We start from the raw sequence: 12,864 nt of genomic DNA on the forward strand, positions 1-12,864 counted from the left end.
ACCACAGTTCAAAAGCATCAATTCTTCGGCACTCAGCTTTCTTTATGGTCCAACTCTCACATCCATACATGACTACTGGAAAAACCATAGCTTTGACTAGATGGGCCTTTGCTGGCAAAGTAATGTCTCTGCTTTTTAATATGCTGTCTATGTTGGTCACAGCTTTTCTTCCAAGGAGCAAGCATCTTTTAATTTCATGGCTGCAGGTACCACCTGCAGTGATTTTGGAACCCAATAAAATAAAGTCTGTCAGTGTTTCCATTGTTTCCCATCTAAGTGATGGGACAAGATGCCATGATGTTAGTTTTTTAAATACTGAGTTTTAAGCCAGCTTTTTTATTGTGTCCTTTCACCATCATCAAGATGCTCTTTAGTTCCTCTTCACTTTCTGACATAAGGATGGTGTCATTTGCATATATGAGGTTATTGATATTTTCCCCAGCAATCTTGATTCCAGCTTGCAATTCATCCAGTCCAGCATTTTGCATGATGTACTCTGCATATAAGTTAAATGAGCAGAGTGACAGTATACAGCCTTGACATACTTCTTTCCCATTTTGGAACCAGTCTGTTGTTCCATGTCCAGTTCTAACTGTCGCTACTTTTTTATTTATTTATTTTTTATTGAAGGATAATTTCTCTACAGAATTTTGCTGTTTTCTGTGAAACCTCAACATGAATCAGCCATAGGTATACATATATTCTCTTCCTTTTGAACCTCCCTCCCATCTCCCTCTCTATCCCACCACTTTTCTCGACACAGAGTCCCTGTTTGAGTTTCCTGAGCCATATAGCAAATTCCAATTGGCTATCTATTTTACATACGGTAATGTAAGTTTCCAAGTTACTCTTTCTATACATCTTATCCTCTCCTCCTCACTTCCCGTGTCCATAAGTCTATTCTCTATGTCTGTTTCTCCACTGTTGCCCTATAAATAAATTCTTCAGAACCATTTTTCTAGATTCCATATATATGCGTTAGAATATGGTATTTCTCTTTCTGACTTACTTCAGTCTGTATAATAGATTCTAGGTTCATCCACCTCATTAAAACTGATTCAAATGCATTCCTTTTTGTGGCTGAGTAATATTCCATTGTCTATATGACCACAACTTCTTTAGCCATTCATCTGTCAATGGACATCTAGGTTGCTTCCATATTCTAGCTATTGTAAATAATGCTGCAATGAACAATAGGATACATGTGTCTTTTTCAATTTTTCTTTCCTCAGGGTATATGCCTAGGAGTGGGATTGCTGGGTCATATGGTGGTTTTGTTGATAGTTTTTTAAGGAATCTCTATATCGTCCTCCATAGTGGCTGTATCAATTTACATTTCCACCAACAGTGCAAGCGTGTTCCCATTTCTCCATACCTTCTCCAGATTTATTGTTTGTAGGCTTTCTGATCATGGCCATTCTGACTGGAGTGAGGTGATATCTCACTGTAATTTTGATTTGCATTTCTCTAAGATCAACCCTGGGATTTCTTTGGAAGGAATGATGCTAAAGCTGAAACTCCAGTACTTTGGCCACCTCATGCGAAGAGTTGACTCATTGGAAAAGACTTTGATGCTGGGAGGGATTGGGGGCAGGAGAAGAAGGGGACGACAGAGGATGAGATGGCTGGATGGCATCACTGACTCGATGGATGCGAGTCTGGGTGAACTCTGGGAGTTGGTGATGGACAGGGAGGCCTGGCGTGCTGCGATTCATGGGGTCTCGAAGAGACGGACACGACTGAGCAACTGAACTGAACTGAACTGAACAATGAGCGACATTGAGCATCTTTTCATGTGTTTGTTAGCCATTTGGATGTCTTCTTTGGAGAAATGCCTGTTTGGGTCTTTTCCCCACTTTTTGATTGGGTTGTTTGTTTTTCTGGTATGAGTTGTATGAGCTGCTTGTATATTTTGGATATTAATCCTTGGTCAGTTGTTTCATTTGCTATTATTTTCTCCCATTCTCAGGGTGTCTTTTCTCCTTGCTTAGAGTTTATTTGCTGTCCAAAAGGTTTTAAGTTTAATCAGGTCCCACTTGTTTACTTTTGTTTTTATTTCCATTATTCTAGGAAGTGGGTCATAGAAGATCTTGCTTTGATTATGTCATCAACTGTTCTGCCTATGTTTTCCTCTAAGAGTTTTATAGTTTTTGGTCTTACATTTACGTCTTTAATCCATTCTGAGTTTATCTTTGTGTATGGTGTTAGGAAGTGTCCTAATTTCATTCTTTTACATGTAGCTGTTCAGTTTTCCCAGCACCATTTATTGAACAGGCTGTCTTTGCCGCATTATATATTCTTGCCTCCTTTGTCAAAAATAAGGTACCCATAGGTGCATGGGTTTATTTCTGGGCTTTCTATCTTATCCATTGGTGTTTATTTCTGTTTTTGGCCAGGGCCATGCTGTCTTGATGACTGTAGATTTGTAGCATAATCTGAAGTCAGGAAGGTCGATTCCTCCAGCTCCATTCTTTCACAAGACTGCTTTGGTGATTCTGGGTCTTTTGCATTTCCATATGAATTGTGAATTTTTTTGTTCTAGTTCTAGTTCTGTGAAAAATGCCAATGGTAACTTGATAAGGATCACATTGAATCTGTAGATTGTGTTTGGGAGTATAGTCATTTTCACAATATTGATTCTTTCTACCCAGAGACATGGAATATCTCTCCATCTGTTTATGTCATCTTTGATTTCTTTTAATAGTGACTTATACTTTTCTGTATCCAGTTCTTTTGTCTCCTTAGGTAGGTTTATTCCTAGATATTTAATTCTTTTTGTTGCAATGGTGAATGGGATTGATTCCTTGATTTCTCTTTCTGATTATTCATTGTTAGTATATAGAATTGCAAGTGATTTCTGTGTATTGATTTTGTATCCTGCAACTTTGCTAAATTCACTGATTAGCTCTAGTAATTTTCTGATACTATCTTTAGGGTTTTCTATGTACAGTATCATGTCATTTGCAAACAGTGAGAGCTTTATTTCTTCTTTTCTGATATGGATTCCTTTTATTTATTTGTCATCACTGTTTGCTGTAGCTAGGAATTCCAGAACTATGTTGAATAATAGTGGCAAAAGTGGACACCCTTGTCTTATTCCTGATCTTAAGGGGAATGCTTTCAGTTTTTCACCATTAAGAATAATGTTTGCTGTATGCTTATCATATATGGTCTTTACTATGTTGAGGTAGGTTCCTTCTATGCCCATTTTTTGAAGAGTTTTAATCATAAATGGGTGCTGAATTTTGTCAAAGGTTTTTTCTGCATCTATAGAAATTATCATGTGGTTTTTATCTTCTAACTTGTTGAAAGATGGTGTATCACATTGGTTGATTTGCATATATCAAAGAATCCTTGCATTCCTGGAATAAATCCAACTTGATCATGGTGTACAAGCTTTTTGATGTGTTGCTGAATTCTGTTTGCTAAAATTTTGTTGAGGATTTTTGCATCTATGTTCATCAATGATATTGGCCTGTACTTTTGTTTCTGTGTGTTGTTATTGTCTGGTTTTGGTATCAAGGTGATGGCTTGGAAGTGTTCCTTCCTCTGCAATTTTTTGAAAGAGTTTTAGAAGGATAGGCATTCAGTTCAGTTCAGTAGCTCAGTCGTGTCCAACCGCATGAATCGCAGCATGCCAGGCCTCCCTGTCCATAACCATCTCCTGGAGTTCACTCAGACTCACATCCATCGAGTCCGTTAGGTAGCCAAAGTACTGGAGCTTCAGCTTTAGCATCATTCCTTCCAAAGAAATCCCAGGGTTGATCTCCTTCAGAATGGACTGGTTGGATCTCCATGCAGTCCAAGGGACTCTCAAGAGTCTTCTCCAACACCACAGCTCAAAAGCATCAATTCTTCGGCGCTCAGCCTTCTTCACAGTCCAACTCTCACATCCATACATGACCACAAGAAAAACCATAGCCTTGACTAGACGGACCTTAGTCAGCAAAGTAATGTCTCTGCTTTTTAATATACTATCTAGGTTGGTCATAACTCTTCTTCCAAGGACTAAGCGTCTTTTAATTTCATGGCTGCAGTCACCATCTGCACTGATTTTGGAGCCCAAAAAAATAAAGTCTGACACTGTTTCTACTTTTTCCCCATCTATTTCCCATGAAGTGATGGGACCGGATGCCATGATCTTTGTTTTCTGAATGTTGAGCTTTAAGCCAACTTTTTCACTCTCCTCTTTCACTTTCATCAAGAGGCTTTTTAGCTCCTCTTCACTTTCTTCCATAAGGGTGGTGTCATCTGCATATCTGAGGTTATTGATATTTCTCCCAGCAATCTTGATTCCAGCTTGTGTTTCTTCCAGTCCAGCATTTCTCATGATGTACTCTGCATATAAGTTAAATAAGCAAGGTAACAAATTACAGCCTTGACGTACTCCTTTTAGGTGATGGCTTGGAAGTGTTCCTTCCTCTGCAATTTCTTTAAAGAATTTTAGAAGGATAGGCATTAGCTCTTCTCTAAATGTTTGACAGAACTCTCCTGTGAAGCTATCTGATCCTGGGCTTTTGTTTTTGGGAGATTTTTGATCACAGCTTCAATTTCAGTGCTTCTAATAGGTTTGTTCATAATTTCTATTTCTTCCTGGTTCAGTCTTGGAAGATTGAACTTTTCTAAGAATCTGTCCATTTCTTACAGTTTGTCTATTTTATTGCCATATAGTTGTTCATAATGGTCTCTTATAAGCCTTTGTATTTCTGCATTGTTTCTTGTAACCTCTCTTTTTTCATTTCTAATGTTGTTGATTTGATTCTTCTCTCTTTTTTTCTTGATGAGTCTGGCTAAAGACTTGTCAATTTTGTTTATCTTCTCAAAGAACCAGCTTTTAGTTTTATTAATCATTACTATTGTTTCTTTCATTACTTTTTCATTTACTTCCCTTTGGATCTTTATGATTTCTTTCCTTCTATTATTTTTTTTTTCTTTCTGTTCTTCTTTTTCCAGTTGTTTCAGGTTTAAAGTTAGGTTGTCTATTCGATGTTTTATTTTATCCTTGAGGCAGTATTGTATTGTTATAAACTTCCCTCCTAGAAGTGCTTTTGCTACATCCAATAGGTTTTGAGTTGTTGTTTTCTCATTGTCATTTGCTTCTAAAAATTTTTTGATTTCTCATTTGATTTCTTCAGTAACCTGTTGGATTATTTAGAAATGTGTTGTTTAATCTCCATGTGTTTGTGTTTCTTACAGTTTTTTTTTTCTTGTAATTGATATATAGTCCCATAGCATTATGGTCTGAGAAGATGCTTGATACAATTTCAATTTTCTTAAATTTACTGAGATTTGATTTGTGACCCAAGATGTGGTCTATCCTGGAGAATGTTCCACGTGCACTTGAAAAGAAGGTGTATTCTTCTGCATTTGGATAGAATGTCCTGAAGATATCAATGAGATCCACCTCATCCAATGTATCACGTAAGACTTCCATTTCCTTATTAATTTTCTGTTTTGATGATCTGTCCATTGGTGTGAGTGGGGTGTTAAGATCTCCTACTATTATTGTGTTACTGTCAATTTCTCCTTTTATGTCTGTTAGTGCTTTACTCATGTATTGAGGTGCTCCTAGGTTGGGTGCATAGTTATTTACAATTGTTATGTCTTCCTCTTGGATTGATCCCTTGATCATTATGCAGTGTCCTTCCTTTTCTCTTGTAATCTTCTTTAAGGTCTATTTTGTCTCTACGAAGATTGCTACTCCAGCTTTCTTTTGCTTCCTATTTGCATGGAATGTATTTTTCCATCCTCTCACTTTCAGTCTATATGTGTCTTGAGGTCTGAAGTGGGTTTCTTGCAGATGGCATATATATGGGTCTTCTTTTTGTATCCATTCAGCCAACCTGTGTCTTTTGGTTGGAGCATTTAATCCATTTACATTTAAAGTAATTATTTATATATATATATGTGTGTGTGTATATATATATGTATATATATATTCCTATTGCCATTTAAAGTAATTATACATATATATATATATATATATATATATATATTCCTATTGCCATTTTCTTAATTGTTCAGGGTAGATTTTGTAAATCTTTTTTCTCTTCTTGTATTTCTTGACTATATAAGTCCCTTTAACATTTGCTGTAAAGCTGGCTTGGTGGTACTGAATTCTCTTGTCTAAATTTGCTTGTCTGAAAAACTTTTTATTTCTCCATCAAATTTGAATGAGATCCTTGCCAAGTACATTTTTCCTTGCCAGGTAGATTTTTCCCTTTCAATACTTTAAATATATCCTGCCATTTCCTTCTGGCCTGCAGAGTTTCTGCTGAAAGATCAGCTGTTAAGTGTATGGGGTCTCCCTTATGTGTTACTTGTTGCTTTTCATATTCTTTCTTTGTGTTTAGTCTTTGTTAGTTCGATTAGTATGTGTTTTGGCGTGTTTCTCCTTGGGTTTATCCTGTGTGGGACTCTTTGTGCCTCTTGGACTTGATGGACTATTTTCTTTTCCATGTTGTGGACATTTTAACTATAATCTCTTAAAATTTTTCTCATACCTTTTTCCTCTTCTTTTTCTGGGACACCTATAATTTGAATGTTGGTGTGTTTGACATTGTCCCAGAGGTCTCTGAAATGGTCCTCAGTTCTTTTCATTCTTTTTACTTTATTCGGCTCTTCAGAAGTTATTTCCACCATTTTATCTTCCACCTCACTGATTCGTTCTTCTGCTTCAGACAGTCTGTTATTGATTCCTGCTAGAGTATTTTTCATTTCAGTAATTGTGCTGTTTGTCTCTGTGTGTTTATTCTTTAATTCTTCTAATTCTTTGTTAATTGATTCTTGCATTTTCTCCATTTTGTTTTCAAGGTGTTTGATCATCTTTACTATCATTATTCTGAATTGTTTTTCAGATAGTTTCCCTATTTCCTCTTCATTTATTTAGACTTCTGTGTTTCTAGTTTGTTCCTTCACTTGTGCAGTATTTCTCTGCCTTTTCATTATTTTTTTTTAAGTTATTGTGTTTGAGGTCTCCTTTTCCTAGGCTTCAAAGAAAATTGAATTCTTTCCTTGAAGAAGGTTGAATTCTTTCTTCCTTTTGGTTTCTGCCCTCCTATGGTTGCTCCAGTGGTTTGTGTAAGCTTTGTATAGGGTGAGATTTGTGCTGAGATTTTGTCTGTTTGATTGTTTATTTGTTTTTCCTCTGATGGGCAAGGCTGAGTGAGGTGGTACTCCTGTCTGTTGATGTTTGGGTTTGTATTCTTGTTTTGTTTGTTGTTCAGATGAGGTGTCCTGCACAGGCTGCTACTGGTGGTTGGGTGATGCCAGGTCTTGTATTCAAGTGATTTCCTTTGTGTGAGTTCTCACTATTTGATACTCCCCAGGGTTAGTTCTCTGGTAGTCTAGGGTCTTGGAGTCAGTGCTCCCACTCCAAAGGTTCAGGGCTTGATATCTGCTCAGGAACAAAGATTTCACAAGTGGTTTGTTATGGCATTAAATGAGACTAAAATAAATATCCATAAACAAGAAACCAATGATGAACTCCAGATAAATGGCAGTTACAAAATCAGGCAAATAATAATTAAAATAATGGGATATACAGATACACCCATGAACAAAGTCAAAACAGCCCAACAAAAATAAAGTACAGTAGATTGATGCAGAGAACAAAGGAAATCAAATATTATATTTATCAGTTAAGAACAAAACTAAATAAAGCACAGACTGGAAAACAAAACTAAAGCAAGGTGCTTAGTGGGAAATAAAGAAATGAAAACAAAGCTAACAAATATGTTGAGAGAAAAGGAAAGAAAGAAAAGAAAGAACAGATATGCAAAATTAAATAGAGGTAGATTTGTATATATTAAAGATTAACTGCAAGAAGAAAAGAATAGTAGGAAAGGAAAATAAAGGAATAAATGTAGAAAAAATATAATAGGTTTAAAAAAATTAAAAATTAAAATTATAAAAAAGAGGAAAAAAGAAAAATCAGAAGAAGAAAGAAAAAAGAAAAAAAATAAAGGAAAACTCCACAGAACTGCCAACGCCCAATGAAGAGGCAGAGGTTTATAACAACAATAAAAAGTGTAACTGAATATACACATATACATATATACCCATAAGCAAAATCAAAACAGTCCAGCAAAAATAAAGTACAAATAGATTGACCATGTGAACAAAGGAAACCAAAAATTACATCTACCAGAATGAAACTAAAGCACAAACTGGAAGACAAAACTAAAGCAAGGTGCCAATTGGGGAATGAAGCAATCAAAATAAAACTAACAAATCTGTTGAGAGGAAAGGAGAGAAGGAAAGGAAAGAAAAAGTAGATATGCAAAGTTAAATAGAGGTAGATAAAGAAGATTTATATATGTTAAAGATTAACTGCAAGAGGAAGAGAACAGTAGGAAAAGAAAACAAAGGAATAAATGCAGAAAAAAATAATAATAGGCTTAAAAATTAAAATTTAAAAAAGAGAAAAGAAAAATAAAAAAGGAAACCTCCACAGCTGCAAAAGCCCAATGTACAGGCAGAGGTTTATAACAATAAAAATGTGACTAAAAAAAAAAAAGCTCAAAAGCTTAATTGGATTTCTTAGTGCCAATAAAATCGACAACTACAACAGAAGGGGGAAAAAGGAAAAAAAAAAGAAAAAATATTGAAAAGAATCTACAGAACAACTCAAAAAATAAGAATAGTAAATCTTTTTCTTGAGTTACTGCTGTCAGAGTCCTTTCCCTTGCTGCAAGTCACAGTCCACTTCACCTCCCTAGGATGCCCTCCAACACTGTGCTGATCTCTGGACCTGCTGTGGGGGCAGCTCAGATTTTAATCTGGTCCTACTCCTGTGTGTCTTGCCTTCAATGTCCACAGCTATCAGAGCTACTGCATTTTCTTTTGTGGGAGCTCTCAATGGCCTTTTATATAATCCATAGACACAAAGTCTGCCCAGTTGATCATGTGGATTTAATCTGCAGCTTGTACAGCTGTTTTGAAAATTTTGGGTCTTCTTCCTTAGCCACACTGCCCCTGGGTTTCAATTGTGGTTTTATTTCCACCTCTGCATGCAGGTCGCCCACTGGGGTTTAGCTCCTGAGGCTGCCCTTGAGGACCTGGGTTTGCCTCTGTGAGGGCCAGGTGCAGAGGTGGTGCAGCTGCTTGGTTCCCAGGGGTTCTGGCAGCACCAGGTACTCAAAGGGGCTGACAGCGAGGGCAGCAGGAAATATAGTGCTCTAGAAGAGTATGGCAACCAGTATTGGCCAATACTCTTTAGTATTCTTGCCTGGAGAACCCCCTCTCTGAAAGAGAAGTCTGGCAGGCCACAATCCACAGGGTCGCCAAGAGTCAGACACAACCGAAGTAACCCTGCGTGCATAGACGCAAGAATTTTTTTTTTTGCCTCTGGCAGCTCTGCCCCAGTGAGAGTTGAGTGTGAAACTGGAGCAGCTGCTTGGCTTGCAGGGACCCCGGTGGAGCCAAGTGTGCAGGGACATGCACTGCCTCTGCTGCAGGAGTTATGGCCCTATAAGAGTCTTGTTTTGAGCCTCTTGTAGCTGGCAATCAGAAGGCCTCTTTGGTCAGTCTTTGTAGCTCTGCCCTTTCAGGCACATAGAGGGGCCCCCCTGACTGGGGTTTACTCTGTAGATTGGCGCATCAGTTACTTAAAGGAGCACTCTGGGTGGGGTCCTACTCTGTAGTTCAGTGCGTCAGGTGTTTGATGGGCCAGCCTCTCTATTGTTCAGCTGCCGGTGGTGGTGTGTGGAGAGAGAAAGGCTATGGTGATGTTTCTACCCACTACATGTGACTCAGCAGCATTGCCTTGCTTCCATGGCTGCCTGGCTTTCCTCCACAGGCATTTCCCACCATGATCTCCTCCCTCACATCCCCTCAATCCGTCTCTCTGGAGTCAAAGCAGCCCTTGCCCTGGGATTGCCCCACAATCCCTAAACTCCAGCTCCCAGCCACTGTGCCTTCCAGGGGACCAGCGCTCCTGTCCAGGGTACATATGGCTGCAGCAAGGACTGTCTGATTCTCATTCCATTTAGGCTGCCACAGAACAGCTGTTTCACTCTCAGCCTTAAATGTTTGTCCTCTGACTCAGTCAATTACCCTGACATGGGGATCAGACCCCTGCTTCAGTTCCCCATCCACAGAGGGCAGGTCCAGTCCTACTAACATTCCTGTTTTTTCCCCTAGTTCCTTATCCTACAGAGTTTTGCGTGATTCTATATATTCTTTTCCACTGGTCAGGTACTCCTGTCCCCTCTCACCTGGTGTTCTCCATGCACTTCTGTGTCTGAAGGTGTATTCCTATTTGTATCTGTGGAGAGAGATGTACTCCACATCCATCTATTCCTCTGCCACCCTGTTCTCTAACTGTTGCTTCTTGACCTGCATGCAGGTTTCTCAGGAGGCAGGTAAGGTGGTCTAGTATTCCCATCTCTTGAAGAAATTTCCACAGTTATTGTGATCCACAGAGTCAAAGGCTTTAGTGCAGTCAATGCAGCAGATGTTCTTTTCTGGAATTTCCTTGCTTTTCCTATGACCCAACAGATGTTGGCAATTTGATCTCTGGTTCTTCTACCTTTTCTAAATCTAGGTTGAATATCCAGAAATTCTCAGTTCAAGTACTGGTGAAGCTTAGCTTGGAGAATTTTGAGCATTATTTTGCTAGTGTGTGAGATAAGTGCAATTGTGCAGTAGTTTGAACATTCTTTGGCATTGTCTTTCTTTGGGATTGAAATGAAAACTGACCTTTTCCAGTCCTGTGGCCACTTGTGAGTTTTCCAAATTTTCTGGCATATTCAGTGCAGCACTTTAACAGCATCATCTTTTAGGACTTGAAACAGCTCAGATGGAATTCCATCACCTTCTCTAGCTTTGTTTATGGTGATTGTTCCTAAGGCCCACTTGATTTCGCACTCCAGGATGTCTGGCTCTAAGTGAATGATCACACCATCATGGTTATCTGGGTCATTATGACCTTTTCTGTATAGTTCTTCTGTGTATTCTTGCCACCTCTGGTTAATATCAAATAAATATATTAAATATGCTCAATTTATCAGCAATCAGGGAAACATAATCAGGGATGCCACATGAGATACAATTATCAACCATGAAATTTGGAAAAGTTTTAAAATCTGGCAACACTAATTATTGGAAAAGATGAGGAGCACAGCAAACTTATATACTTCTAGTGGAAGCGTCAAAAGCACAACCACTTAGAAATCAATCTAGTATTATCTAGGAAAGATGCTTACAGGGTGCGTGTGTGCGCGTGCGCACGCACTCAGTCCTGTCCAACTCTTTGTGGCCCTATAGACTGTAGCCTGCCAGGCTCCTCTGCCCATGGGATTTCCCAGACAAAAATGGGGTGCCATTTTCTATTCCAGGGATCTTTCCCACCTGGGCCTCATGGGTTGCAGGTGCATTCTTTACCACTAGCGCCACCTGGGATGCTGGTACCTAGCAATTTTAATTCCAGTTATTTGTTTCTAGTAAACCTTGCATATGTGCATTAGAAGAAATATATAAGAATGTTCTTTATATATTTATCAAAAAACTAGAATCAATCAAAATATCCTTTGCTATATAAGTTAACAAACTGTGGTGTTATAATACAATGGAGTATCATGCAACTATGAAAACAGATGAATTACAAGTAAAAGTATCAGTATGTACTAACTGTAGACATGGCATTGCTGAGCTTCAGCTTTCTTTACATATATGTTTTCTCTGAGACCTATGACAACACTGAAAAATAGGTATATTAAATCAGATTTCAGAGTCCAAAAGTGAATCTTAGCCATGGGACATAAGTAACCTACAAGATCAAATAGCTGGTGAGTGGCTGACCAGTCATAATTACCCATGCACATTACAGCTATCCCATACACTCCATAATGCAAGCTGCCATATACCCCTTCTCAGACTCAAGATTCCCAACATTCTATTCTGAGCCTATCCTACCTTGCAGTTCCAGTTTCCACTGTTGCTTAACCTTGCTTTCTGTTGTCCATCTGTTAACCACACCTCCTTCACCTCTCACTTGTCTTTTTTGCCATACATTACTTTCAAGTTCTTGACATTTTATTTCAAAAACTTTTTTTAAGAAATAAAAAGCATTTTCTGATATAAAAGAAAAAAATTAAAAAGGAGAAAGGAAAATAGGGGAGGAAGGAAAACGAAAGAAAAAAGAGGACCTTCCTTGCCAGTCCCCTGGTTAAGACTCCCTCCATGCTCCCAATGGAGGGGAAGCAGGTCCAATCCCTGACTGGGCAGTTAAGATCCCACATATTGTGTGGCATGGCCAAAGGAAAGGAAGGTGGAGAAAGAAAAGGAAAAAGCAGTCATATTTTCCAAACATGATATATAAGCAAATGCAAAAATTATCTCATTAAAATATGGTGCAATAGCAGTTTTTTTCTCTAACAGGTAAAGCCACATGGAAAGTTTCAGTGAAAAGCAGAATTTTATGGGCATTTTATACCGAACCTCGTTTCTTGGCAGATTCTCAAAATTCTCTGGTTGATTTTGCCAAATGTAATGCCCAATACTAAAATCCTTAGAACACTTTGAAATAGTGTAGCCAAAACTTTAAAACAGGAAAACTAAGTTCACATCCTTCAGTAAAATTAAGCAAATTAAAAGGGGGGAAAATACTTAAATATAAAAAGTATTTTTCAAAAAGATAAAGTACATTTTAAAAGGAAAACCAGTTTAGACAGAAATCTACCTAAACTCTTTAATTTCTTACAGAAAAAAAGACAGAAAGGAAAAATTTTTACCAAGGATTATTTAGCAGCAAATAACCCTTGATGTAAAACATAATTATAACCCAATGGAATACAGTGAGAATATCTCAACCATGTAAGAACCAGGAATGATGCCTTATGACATTATGCTCCTGTAGGATCA

Source organism: Budorcas taxicolor, chromosome 4 (genome assembly GCF_023091745.1).
Source record: "Budorcas taxicolor isolate Tak-1 chromosome 4, Takin1.1, whole genome shotgun sequence".
Classification (NCBI taxonomy): Eukaryota; Metazoa; Chordata; class Mammalia; order Artiodactyla; family Bovidae; genus Budorcas; species Budorcas taxicolor.